The sequence below is a fragment of the Phyllobates terribilis genome, unplaced genomic scaffold, assembly GCF_046119375.1.
Source record: "Phyllobates terribilis strain yellow unplaced genomic scaffold, ASM4611937v1 Scaffold_1__5_contigs__length_1240528914, whole genome shotgun sequence".
NCBI lineage: Eukaryota > Metazoa > Chordata > Amphibia > Anura > Dendrobatidae > Phyllobates > Phyllobates terribilis.
Genome location: NW_027362761.1, coordinates 1,126,860,671 through 1,126,874,965, shown reverse-complemented (window position 1 = coordinate 1,126,874,965; position 14,295 = coordinate 1,126,860,671). Strand labels below are relative to the sequence as shown.

The window sequence follows — 14,295 nt, the reverse complement described above, 5'->3', positions numbered from 1 at the left end:
CCAGTTAATGTATATACCATGCCTAGTGTTCCATGCTTAGTCCATTTGCATTATGAAAAGTCAAACTCTTTGTTTGAACATTAAAACCGGTTTTAAAGTTGTTTTTTTTATTACAAAACCCCCCCCCCCAACAAACTACAAGTAGATCACAAAATACTAACTTTGGAAAGAACATATGGAAGGAGTTGGACCTTTCGGAAGTTTACTCTTACGGTGTGGCAATGCATCTCAACACTCAGTTCAAAATTTTTGCTTGCACCATGTAAAGATAGCAACATCATACAAATTGCTTCAGTTACTCTAGAGGACAACCTCCAACAAATGTTGTGGCTGGCCAGTCATGCTTCTCAGTACTCCACCTAAGGTTAACCTATTTCTAAAAGAAAACCAGCAGTGTGTGGGTCTGGGGAACACTCTCAGATTGTAGAAATCTTTGACTTTCACTTTCTGATGGAGAAACGTTCTAACCTTCTCGTGACGTCATTTAGGACAGCAGTACTATTGGGTTGCGAAATCACTCCCAGTCATACTTTCTGGAGATGTACAAAGTATGTAGAATCCCATCTCCATATTTGGCAGGCATTTTGGAAACAGGTGGAACGTTGCGCTCGGTTTTGAATTCCTCAAAAGGATTTAAAGTCCAGTAAAAACATTTTAGTGGTACAGCTTCTGGACATGGCCAACTATGTACATTAGTAAGGTCAACCATATCTGTAAACTGGAGAAGCTCACCAATTGGGCATGGGAAAACACATGACGACACTGAAAGCCTGGACAACTTTGGTTATGCTCATTTCCTCCCTCCTTATGAAAAAAAAAACAAAAAGCTCCCAGATCACAAGTCCATTGTGAAACAAATTCCCTTATGCAAAAAGGAGCTCTCGTTACCTGAGGCCATTATCTTTTTATCCCCATTGCAATTAAGTAGTGTACTACTTCTTTGGTTGATAAATCTGTTATGAACTCCTTGGTTTTTTTTGGGCAGACAAGGTGTAGTTTTTATTTATACAAATTTGGGGTCCATGTGAATTCTTAAAGCCTTTTTTTTTTTTTTTTTACCCATTTGACCCCTTCCTTCCCATTTGGGCATTTGTTCCGTGGTATGAATATACTACATTTGTTCTGAGAATTCTGCATGTCACAATTTTAAATGTGTTGTTACATATTTGTGAATAAATATTATTCCTCTAGCAAACGCCTATTGATTTGAATAGCAGATGGATGTGCAGTAACTGGCCGCGACCACTGTCAAGATGGAGTACCTCCTCTATAGATAATTTCCAGCCAGCTGTCACTGCCACAGAAAAGCTGAACGGCAGGGGTGCCAGGTATCGGACCCTGACCGATCAGACATTGATGACCTGTCCTAAGGATAGGTAATCAATGATAAAGTAGTGTAAATATCTAATGATCTCCTATGAAGCTAGCTCCTATTGCAGCAGATACACTTGGGTTCGGGTTTTATAACCCAGCCTTCACCCTCAGCGTATAGGACGGGCTCAGATCATAAGCCGGATCTACACATTCAAGGACGGAAATCATTCTTAATAAAAAAGGTAATTTAGAAATATTTCTGCAAAATAAATTTAAAGTGGTTGACTGAGCTAGGTGGTTTCTCAACCTTATAAATTATGCTGCAGTTTCTATGCACATCCCACAACAGAATGTTTGGGGGTCTAACCATGTAAGCGATTAGTAACAGACTATTAAATATTGTGGGTACATGCCCCTGCCCTATCTTCCCGGGTGCATGAGAAACTATTTTCTGCTGCGGGCAATAAGCAATGTAGCACTTTCTGACAAAATGTGCTTGAATTCCAGTTTTCACCTTATAAAGAATATGTACTATATAAAAACAATCATTTTATAACAGGAAACGATCATTTACTTTCAGTGGATAAAACTGTCCCTCATGAGATGGACACACATAATTAGTTCAGTACAATTGTTGTGACTTGTAATCTATCTGCACTTGTATGCAGAATAGGGATCCTAACAAATGTCTGCAGAGTCCTTGAAAAGGAAGAATGAAAACAATCTTTGCTAAAAAAAAACCAAAATAGCCCTTTAGTGTTGTAACCGAATATACAATATACAAAAAAAAAAACCCCACAATTCGTTACCGCAATGTATAAATCAGAACTTGCTAATTAATGTTTGAAATGCACTTTGAAAAACTCATGACAAAAAAGGAACCCGTTTTCTCCAACACAATTAATCCTTTTTCTTTTTGGCAGGCACACCAAGCTGTTTCCAAATATTTATTTTCAGAGCTCCAGGTAGTATTAAATGGATCCTTTATGCCAAAACTGAATTTTAAAATGTAACAACTTTCAGGAATCTCTTCTGGAATAGCAGTTGTGTGTGCAAAGGACGAATAACACTGTTTCTGCAGATTCTAATACTTGTATCCTGCTTTTATTAGCAGTTGTCCCTCTTCAGGCTCCAGTCACTAGACTAAGCAGTTTCTCGGTATTTACTAGTTTGTTTCTCTAAGCAGTTGGAAAGATTCCTCACTGAAGACAGAACTGTAGACAGATTTGAGCAGTTTTGAAGCAAGAAGGAAGCATGACAGAAGTGGAGAAAGGAATTTTTCTCTAGTTGCATCTATTAAAGTTTCTTATCTTCACTAGTACTGTTAACCCCTTTAAAGCCCATGACGTACTATTCCGTACCTGCGCCCTGGGACTCAAAAGCCAGGTACGGAATAGTACGTCATGGCGATCGCGCCCGCACACGGGCTGTGCGGGCGCGATCACCAACGGGTGTCAGCTGATTGTCACAGCTGACACCCGATGCTATGTGCAGGGAGCGGTCCCGCACCACTCCCAGCACATTAACCCACGCAATGCTGCGATCAAAGTCGATCGCAGCATTGCGGTGGCTAAGGGGACGTGATTGCAATACTCACATCCTCTTCCGGCCTCCAGCGCTGTCGGCCGCGGCTTCCTGGATGTTGCCATGACGACCCAATGTCATCATGACAACATCTGGGTCACCAGACAGCAGGAAGATTTTTTGGTCATGCGCAGTGCAAGACCATCTATCTTCTCCCGTGTAGCGCTGCCAACCAGCATAGCACAGGGATGGTGCTCCATTACTGCGCTATGCAGGCGATCAGAATAAAAAAAAGTGAAAGTCCCATAGTGGGACAAAGTATAAAAGTAAAAAAAGTGTCAGAAAGGGAAAAAAATAAAAATAAAATTGTAAAAATATATCTAAAAAAAAAATCCACCAAAAATAAAAATATAATGTACCCATCAATAATTATGAAAAAAAACAAAAACAATAAAAAGTACACATATTTGGTATCGCCGGGTCCGGAACGACCTGACCTATAAAACTGTCCCACTAGTTAACCCCTTCAGTGAACACTGTAAAAAAAACAAAAAACAAAAAAAAAAAACACGCAAAATACAATGCTTTATCATCATACCGCCAAACAAAAAATGGAATAACACGCGATTAAAAAGACGATTATGAATAAAAATGGTACCGCTGAAAGTCATCTCGTCCCTCAAAAAACAAGCTGTCATACAGCTCCATCAGCCGAAAAATAAAAAAGTTATAGCTCTCAGAATAAAGCGATGCTAAAAAATAATTTTTTCTATAAAATTGCTTTTATGTAAAAGCGCAAAACATAGAAAAACGATATAAATGTGGTGCCGCTGTAAACGTACTGACCCGCAGAATAAAAAAATAAAAAAAAAACAATTCCTGAATTGTTGGTTTTTGCTTATTCTGCCTCCCAAAAATTGGAATAGAAAGCGATCAAAAAAAGTCACGTGCCTGAAAATGTCACCAATAAAAACGTCAACTCATCCCGCAAAAAGATCCTAGTTACTTACCGGTAACGGGATTTTACAGAGCCCATGACAGCACAACCTGAGAGAGGGTATCCGCCCACCAAGGACAGGAACCTACTGAATAAAAAGGCGGTACCTCTCCTCCGCATCAGTTTTTTGTTTCAGAGCATGAGAGGGCCTCCGAAGACAGGTTAATACATAACCACCACCTCAACATATGTACTAAACACCTTAAAAAAAGTGCACACCACAGTGATAAAGGGGAGGGAATTAATAGGGTGCTGTCATGGGCTCTGTAAAATCCCGTTACCGGTAAGTAACTAGGATCTTTTCCCCTTCTCCCATGACAGCACCACCTGAGAGATTTATAGAGATTAAATACCAGAGGGAGGGATCACCGCTTGCAACACCCTTCTACCAAAGGACAGATCAGTAGAAGAGGAAAGGTCAAGACGGTAATGTTTGTAAAATGTAGCAGGGGATGACCAAGTTGCCGCCTTACATATAATGTCGATGGGCACATCCGCCTTCTCAGCCCAGGAAGCAGCTACCGCTCTGGTGGAATGGGCCTTCAGGTTCTCCGGAACCGGCAGATTGCTAGAAGAGTAGGCTAAGGTAATAGTATCCCTGACCCATCTAGCTATGGTCCCCCTTGTAACCTTAAGTCCTTTCCTAGCCCCCTGAAAGGATATAAATAAAGCGTCACTCTTTCTCCAGGCTTTTGTCACTTCCAAATACTGGACTAACACCCTCCTAACATCTAAGGTGTGAAGCTTATGTTCCTCAGAATCCCTAGGATTAGGATAGAAGGAAGGGAGAGTGATTACTTGCGTCCTATGGAACTTGGAGGCTACCTTTGGAAGATAGGCCGGGTCTGGTCTTAAGATTACTCTATCCATACATACTTGAGTGAATGGATGGTTAATGGATAGTGCGTGTAAGTCACTGACTCTACGAGCTGATGTCAGGGCCACCAATAGCGCAGTCTTTAAAGTTCAGATTTTTTCTGAAACCTTCTCTAAGGGCTCGAAGGGAGGTTTGGTTAATGCTTCCAGAACTAAATTAAGGTCCCAAGGAGGCATTCTTGGAACAGGAATAGGTCTGGATCTATGACAGGCTTTAATAAATCTAATGATCCATCTATTTGCTGCCAAGTCATAATTATACAGTGCCCCCAGAGCAGATACCTGTACCTTAAGAGTACTGGTGGCTAGTCCCATGTTTAACCCCTTCTGGAGGAATTCTAGTATGGCCTCAATAGGAACCCTCCCTTTGGCAGACTGACCCGAGGTAGACAAGAACTTAGCCAAGGTTCTACCATAGATTCTAGTTGTTATCGGCTTTCTACTTGCTAGAAGGGTAGTAACAAGATCTGGAGAAAACCCCCTTTGCGTCAATAGCGACCTCTCAAAATCCAAGCCGTCAAATGCAGGCCCGCTCTTTGGGGATGACAGACTGGGCCCTGCCTGAGGAGATCCGGGATGTCCGGAAGAACCCATGGATCTGCTTGGGACATTCTCTTCATCCAAGTGAACCATGGTCTCTTGGGCCAGAACGGGGCGATCAATATAACCCTCGCCCGTTCCTCTCGGATCTTCCTCAGAATAGTAGGGATCAGTACTAAAGGGGGAAAGGCATAAGCTAGAGTGAAATCCCACTGAATCTGCAGCGCGTCCACCGCAAACGCCCCCTCTTTTGGATTCAGGGAGCAAAAGGTTTCGGTCTTCCGATTGTGTCTGTTTGCAAACAGATCTATCTGGGGCTGTCCCCACCGATCCACAATCTGCTGAAAAACGGCTGGATTCAACTCCCACTCTCCTTGTTTCAAGATGTGACGACTCAAGAAATCGGCCTTTATGTTCTCTTCCCCTTTTATATGCAGTGCCGAGAGCGTAACCAGCCGACTCTCGGCAAACCTGAAGATCTGATCCGCTATTAACATCAGAGGGAGAGACCTGGTACCCCCCTGATGATTGATGTAGGCGACTGTTGATCTGTTGTCTGACATTATCCTGACGTGAGGACCCTGAAGAACAGAACTGAATTCTTTTAGCGCGTTTCTGGCTGCCAACAGCTCTTTCATGTTGGAAGAGAGGCTTGTCTCGCTGTCCGACCAGAGGCCTTGTACAGAACGATCCCTTAGGTGAGCTCCCCAACCTTCCGCACTTGCGTCTGTTGTAATTGTATCCGACACCTGGAAGGTCCAAGGAACCCCCAAAGATAGGTTGACCGGAGATGTCCACCAGTCCAGGGAGTTGATCACAACATCTGGAAGAGATATTTTCCCATTCAGGCGACCTTTGAGCCGCCTGTCCGCTGCCAGAATCTCCTGTTGAAGACATCTGGAATGGTGCTGGGCCCACTGAACCGCCGGAATGCAAGACGTCATTGTACCCAACAGAGACATTGCACTCCTCAGGGTGATGGTCGGATTGCTGACAATCTGAGATGTTAGGGATCTGATCTTCAGTTTCTTTTCCTCTGGCAGAAGACAGGTTTGGTTTTCCGAGTCCAGAATGAGACCCAGGAAAGACTGAACCCTCTTTGGTTCCAGCCTTGACTTCTCCAGATTTAACAGCCAACCTAGGCGTCTTAGACTGGCCATGACGTCCGCCAGGGCTAGAGCACAGAGTTGACTTGATCTGCCCACTACTAAGAAGTCGTCCAGATAAGGGATGACTAAAATATCTCTTTCCCTCAAGTGCGCGGTGACCTCCAGAATGATTTTTGTGAAGACTCTCGGCGCCATGGAAATGCCAAAGGGAAGAGCTGCGAACTGAAAATGCCTTACGTGCCTGCCGAATTGTACAGCTACTCTTAGAAACTGTTGATGATCTGGCAAAATCGGGACGTGGTAGTAGGCGTCCTTCAGATCGAGGACGCACATAAAACAGTCCGGAAATAACATCTTTATGGCTGATTTTATTGTTTCCATCTTGAAAGGCCTGTAGATTAAATGGTCGTTCAGTCTCTAAGTTCGCAATGGTCCTGAAGGAGCCGTCCGGCTTCTTTATTAGGAAGAGGGTCGAATAGAATCCTCTTCCTTGCTCGGGTGCAGGTGTTTCCACCAGAACTCCTTTCCTGAGCAGAGAGAGAACTTCCTGCTGTAAGGCTATCTGTTCCACTAAACCTCTGGGGGCTGATATTTTGACAGTGTTCTTGGGCCTGCTCTTGAACTCTAGTGTGAGCCCCCTCCTGATTATCCCTAAGATCCAAGAATTGGATGAAATTTTCTTCCAGGCAGGCAGGAAGTGGGACAATCTTCCTCCCACCTGGGGGGGAACTGTCACTTAGGGGCTTTCTTATTCTCGGAGGAGGGACCCCCAAACATGAAGCCTCTGCTATACGGCTTTCGGTCTTTCCAGTTACCTTGGTCTCTGGGAGCTTTACTGCGGCTGTATTTTCTCTTCCGAAAGGAACTGTTAAATCGGGAACCAGACACCGTGGGAAATCCATGTTTTTTGTCTGCGGCTTTATCTAGGATGTCATCTAGACCTTTGCCGAACAAGAAGTCCCCCTCACAAGGGATTGAGCACAGTTTAGACTTTGACTGCACATCCCCTGGCCAGCTCTTGAGCCATAGCGCCCTACGGGCTGCATTAGAGAGGTTTGCAGACCGGGCAGCCAGCCTAACTGAATCTGCCGATGCATCTGCCAGGAATGCAGCCGCTCCCTGCACAAGAGGAAGGTCTGATAGAATTTTCTCCCTGGACACATTCCCCCTGATCTGGTCTTCCAATTGTTGAAGCCAGATCATCATAGATCTAGCTGTGCAGGTCGCTGCTACTGCCGGTTTAAGGGCCCCTGCTGACGACTCCCAGGTTTGCTTAAGGAAGGACTCTGCTTTTTTATCCAGCGGGTCTTTTAAGGCTCCTAAATCCTCAAAGGGCAGAGTGGATTTTTTTGAAGATTTTGAAATGGCCACGTCAATCTTAGGGGTTTTGTCCCATTTAGCCGCATCCTCATCCTCAAAGGGGTACCTCCGCTTGGAGGATGACGGCAGCTGACCCTTCCTCTCCGGTTTCTTCCATTCCCTTTCTATCAGAGATTTAATCCTGTCATTGACCGGGAATGAGCGTCTCCTCCTTTGGTCTAAGCCCCCGAACATAACATCCTGGACTGTTCTGGGCACTTTGGTATCGGTAATACCCATAGTCCCTCTGACGGCTTTAACTAGTCTCTCAGTATTATCAACCGAAAAACAAGGTCTGCCCCCCCCCCCCCCCATTATCATCCGAAGACTCCGATGACGATGAGGAGTGATTAGAGGAGGAAGGCAGTTCTCTCGTAAAACGGGACTCCACTGATTCCTCTGATTCTGAAGAAACTAGTTTTCGCTTCTTCTTTTTGAGTGAGGTTAAGCCTCTTAAAGACTCTCTGACCTCTGTCTGGATTAGATCCTTTAATTCTAAAGAAAACCTGGGGGACTCCTCTGCAATGGTTTTCTGAATACAGTCTGAGCATAGGTTTTTGGCATAGGAGGTGGGAAGACCGATTTTGCATAAAGCACACTCCCTGTTTTTATTTTTAGCACTACACTTCTTCGCCTCCTGCCCCAAGAAATAAAAGGAGAAGAAGGAGGAAAAGAGAGAGAGAGAGAAGAGCACATTATTCAAGGTGAGACTTTCACGAAGATCACTCACCACACTGCCGTTCAGACTAGGGTACCGGAGGCGGTGGTTGCCGTTCACATGAGGGCTCCCATCTGGCGGAGGTGGACTGACGAAGTCTTTTCTGACCAGTCTTGCCGGAACTCGTACGCCCCTCACTGCTGTGACTTTGTCGATGGGAAGATTCCCGTTCCATTTGTTTGAGCTGCTTGCGCTGCTTTGATGGCTGTGGCTGCTGCTGTACTTCCTGTGGCGGTGACAGCTGCTGCCCAGGTGACTGCGGTTCCTCATTCATCATGGCGGGGATGCAGACACCGCCATCCTGATTGCTCCCCATCCTTAAAAGCAGTAGGGCTCCACCTCCTTTAGGCTCCTCCCCTTCCGACAGCGTGCTCATCTCTTTCATTTTTTTTTTTTTTTTTTTTTAATTTTAGCCAGCTGGCGCGCTACCCGCAGATCCACCTGCCTCTGCGCGTGCGCAGCCCAGCGGCACCCGGCGCGCTTGCAGCGGGATGACAGCTTCCCACCCGCGCATGCACAGACCCGGTTTCCGGCGCACTCCGTGATAGGGCGCGTCAGCACCCCGCGCGTGCGCAGCCCGGACTTCCGGCGTGCTCCGTCAGAGGGTGCGACGCGACCCCCACGTGCGCAGCCCGGAAGACCTGCCGGCCGGCGCGCTCAGATCATCTTTGCGAGGCGCAGACCCGGCGCACGCGGGGAGGCATCCGAAGGAAAACAGCACCTCCTCCCCACACGCAGACCCGGGCAGCAGCCAGACGGGCTGGGAACAGGGACCATCTGCTGCTTCCACGGCCTCCAGGCCGCACCGTCCATAATCCAGGTACGTGAGGTACCACCTGGTGAGGCTCCCATCAGGGACAGGAACCAAAAACTGATGCGGAGGAGAGGTACCGCCTTTTTATTCAGTAGGTTCCTGTCCTTGGTGGGCGGATACCCTCTCTCAGGTGGTGCTGTCATGGGAGAAGGGGAAAAACAAGCCGTCACATGACTGTCAGCCAAAATATGGAAAAATTATAGCTCTCAAAATACGGCGATGCAAAAACTAGATTTTACAAAAAATTTTTTTATTTTCACGGCTCCATGTTATAAACTTCTGTAAAGGACTTGGGGGCTCAGGGTGCTCACCACACATCTTGATAAGTTCCCTGAGGGGTCTAGTTTCCAAAATGGTGTCACTTGTGGGGGAGTTTCCACTGTTTAGGCACATCAGGGGCTCCCCAAATGCAACATGGCGTCCGCTAATTATTCAAGAAAATTTTACATTCAAGAAGTCAAATGGTGCTCCTTCCCTTCCGAACCCTGCCGTGCGCCCAAACAGTGGTTTTCCCCCACATATGGGGTATCTGCTTACTCAGGAGAAATTGCACAACAAATTTTGGGGTCCATTTTTTCCTGTTACCCCTGCGAAAATAAAAAAAATTGGGTCTAAAGTAACATTTTTGTGAATAAAGTTAAAATGTTCATTTTTTTCTTCCACATTCCAAAGATTCCTGTGAAGCACCTGAAGGGTTAATAAAGTTCTTGAATGTGATTTTGAGCACCTTGAGGGGTGCAGTTTTTAGAATGGTGTCACTTTTGGGTATTTTCTTTCATAAAGACCCCTCAAAAGTGAGTTCAAATATGATGTGGTCACTAAAAAAATGGTTTTGTAAATTTTGTTGGAAAAAATGAGAAATCGCTGGTCAACTTTTAACCCTTATAGCTCCCTACTAAAAAAAAAAATTTTGGTTCCAAAATTGTGCTGATGTAAAGTAGACATGTGGAAAATGTTATTTATTAACTATTTTGTGTGACATATCTCTCTGATTTAAGGGCATAAAAATTCAAATTTTGAAAATTGCAAAATTTTCAAAGTTTGCCAAATTTCCGTTTTTTTCACAAATAAACGCAAGTGATATCGAAGAAATTTTACCACAATCATGAAGTACAATATGTCACAAAAAAACAATCTCAGAATCAGGGGGATCCGTTGAAGCGTTTAACCCCTTTACAGCCCATGACGTATTAATACGCATCTGTTCCCTGGGACTTAAGAGCCTGACCCGTATTAGTACGTCATGGCGATCGCGCGCACACACAGGCTGTGCGGGCGCGATCGCCGCCGGGCGTCAGCTGATAGTACCGGGTGTCAGCTGTGACAATGTGCAGGGAGCGGTCCAGCACCGCTCCCAGCACATTAACCCCCGCAATGCTGCGATCGAAGTCGATCGCAGCATTGCGGTGGCTAAGGGGAGGTGACCGCAATACTCACCTCTTCTTCCGGCCTCCAGCGCAGTCTGCCGCAGCTTCCCGGGTGTCGCCATGACTACCCGATGTCGCCATGACTACCCGATGTCGCCATGACAACATCCGGGTCACCAGACAGCAGGAAGATTGTTTGCTCATGCGCAGTGCATGAGCAAACAATCGTCTCGCTGTGCAGCACTCACTGCCTGCATAGCACAGGGATGGTACTCCATCCCTATGCTATGCAGGCGATCAGAATAAAAAAAGTGAAAGTCCCAGAGTGGGACAAAGTAAAAAAGTGTAAAAACTCTCAGAAAGTGAAAAAAAAAATTTGTAAAAATATTTAAAAAAAAATAAAGATAATCCACCAAAAATAAAAATATAATGTACCCATCAATAAATATTATGAAAACAAAACAAAACAAAAAAAACAATGAAAGTACACATATTTGGTATCGCCGCGTCCGGAACGACCCGACCTATAAAACTGTCCCGCTAGTTAACCCCTTCAGTGAACACGGTAAAAAAATAAAATAAAAAATGAAGCAAAAAACAATGCTTTATCATCATTCTGCCAAACAAAAAATGGAATAACACGTGATCAAAAAGACGAATATAAATAAAAATGGTACCGCTGAAAACGTCATCTTGTCCCGGAAAAACAAGCCGCCATACAGCTCCATCATCCGAAAAATCAAAACGTTATAGCTCAGAATAAAGCGATGCAAAAAAATATTTTTCTATAAAATAGCTTTCGTGTAAAAGCGCCAAAACATAGAAAAACGATATAAATGTGGTACCGCTGTAAACATACTGACCCGAAGAATAAAGCTCCCTTATCAACGTACTGACCCGAAGAATAAAGCTCCCTTATCAACGTACTGACCCGAAGAATAAAGCTCCCTTATCAACGTACTGACCCGAAGAATAAAGCTACCTAATCAATTTTACCACACGTGGAACAGAATAATAAAAAAAAAAAAATCCTGAATTGTTGGTTTTTGTTTATTCTGCCTCCCAAAAGCTGGAATAGAAAGCAATCAAAAAATGTCACGTGCCTGAAAATGGCACCAATAAAAACGTCAACTTGTCCCGCAAAAAACAAGCCGTCACATGACTGTCGGCCAAAATACGGAAAAATTATAGCTCTCAAAATATGGCGATGCAAAAACTAGATTTTACAAAATATGTGTCTTTTAGTGTGTGACAGCTGTCAGTCATAAACACCCGATATGATTCTGGTATCGCTGTAGTTGCATCGACCCGAAGAATAAAGTAATCTCATCACTTATACCGCACGAAGAACGGCGTAAAAAATAAACGCTAGGGCTGGGGATAGGGTTGTGCTAATGTTAGGGTTGGGCTAGGGTAGGGTTAGGGTTGTTTTTTTTTTATAAAAAAAAAAAAAAAAAAAAGACGATATGGCAACTAGTATTGAACGCAAGTGCTCGCTACTTGAGTTTGCATCGGGTGCTCGGGTATGCATTGAGTATCGCGGATGCTCGAGTCTCTGCCCCATATGCTTCGCGGCCAAAAAAACCTCGCAGGGATCGCCTGCCATGCATGAGCGATCCCGGCATATTGTTTTTTCTTTGGGTGTCTAATAACCGTGAAACATGCGGGCGGGGACTCGAGCATTTCACTTGAGCACCCATCATACATGGTGCATACCTGAGTACCCGATGCAAACTCAAGTAGCGAGCACTTGCACTCAAGACTAATGACAACTTATTCAATATGATGACCTAATGTCATCAAATTCTGTGTCGTACCTCTGTGTTCAAAATGTTCACTATACCCCTTGATAAAATCCTTGAGGGGTCTAGTTTCCAAAATGGGGTCACTTGTGGGGGGTTTCCAATGTTTAGGCACATCAGGGGCTCCCCAAATGCAACATTGCATCCGCTAATTATTCAAGCAAATTTTACATTCAAAAAGTCAAATGGCGCTCCTTCCCTTCCAAACCCTGCCGTGCGCCCAAACAGTGGTTTTCCCCCACATATGGGGTATCTGCTTACTCAGGAGAAATTGCACAACAAATTTTGGGGTCCATTTTTTCCTGTTACTCCCGCGAAAATAAAAAAATTGGGTCTAAAGTAACATTTTTGTGAATAAAGTTAAATGTTCATTTTTTTCTTCCACATAACAAATTCCTGTGAAGCACCTGAAGGGTTAATAAAGTTCTTGAATGTGGTTTTGAGCACCTTGAAGGGTGCAGTTTTTAGAATGGTGTCACTTTTGGGTATTTACTGTCATAAAGACCCCTCAAAAGTGACTTCAAATATGATGTGGTCACTAAAAAAAATGATTTTGTAAATTTTGTTGGAAAAAATGAGAAATCGCTGGTCAACTTTTAACCCTTATAGCTCCCTACTAAAAAAAAAAATTTTGGTTCCAAAATTGTGCTGATGTAAAGTAGACATGTGGGAAATGTTATTTATTAACTATTTTGTGTGACATATCTCTGATTTAAGGGCATAAAAATTCAAATTTTGAAAATTGCAAAACTTTCAAAATTTGCCAAATTTCCGTTTTTTTCACAAATAAACGCAAGCGATATCGAAGAAATTTTACCACAATCATAAAGTACAATATGTCACGAAAAAACAATCTCAGAATCAGGGGGATCCGTTGAAGCGTTCCAGAGTAATTACCTCAAAGCGACTGGTCAGAATTGTAAAAATTGGCCTGGTCATTAACGTGCAAACCACCTTTGGTTATAAAGGAGTTAAACAGGAACCTGTTATTAGATTCACACTGCCTGAATCAAAGGCGGGCTAAGCCACATACCAGGTATGCTTTACTCTGAGAGTGTACATAGGGAGAGATCTGTCAATCAGGGACCGCATTGAACTATTCAGGTCTACTATTGTCCCTGGACGGCTTTTCAATCTCTTTCAAAACAAATTCAGCAAAACATACACCTGGCTGCAATCTTATGAATCTAACCACAGGTTCACTCTTTGACAAATATAAAGTGGTTACTCTAACTTTTCAGTAACAGTTGTGGTGCACAAAACTCAATATATTGCTTCGGACTGCTGTTGCAACTTGATAGTTGAAATGAATCAGTATAACTACAAATAGTCACTGGCAAGTCCTATCCTTATTCACTCTACGTTCCAGTTTTCTTCTCCTGTCCAAGTGGCCCCTTTAAAAGGTGTAAGGAGTAAAAAGTTGGATCTGTTATCAAAATTTGCTAGAGACGCATCGACGCTTTGAATCACAGTGCCGTCTCTTACATTTTGCTTTTTATATATAGGATTATCTCACGATGAATAAATTGGATACACAAATATACATTAGCAGCATGGAATTTTAATAAAATTTATTTTCTGTAAAAACATGACTTGGGATGATTTGTAGTTACAGACTTTTTTTTTTTTTACAAAGCGTACATCTCAGACAGAAAAAGTATGACTTCAACTGGAAATATGTAAATGAAAAAAAACATTTAATATACTGTACAATGCTGAGGTCAGAGGAAAAGTACTCAGAAAAGAGCACAGTGCTGTGTTATTGGTCAAGAAAAAGCTTTAAACGACGACGTTTCTTAACTTGTACATTTCATCAAGGTTTTCAGCCGTAACATGTATCAAGATTGGAAACGTCATCTAGAAATTTATCTTGGC

At 43.6% G+C, this 14,295-nt stretch overlaps 1 protein-coding gene across 1 annotated transcript in view; it reads right to left on the bottom strand.

The window, feature by feature from the left end:
• LCORL (ligand dependent nuclear receptor corepressor like) overlaps positions 1-14,295 on the bottom strand; it is a 109,579-nt gene that overhangs the window by 19,950 nt on the left and 75,334 nt on the right. The window lies entirely within an intron of this gene.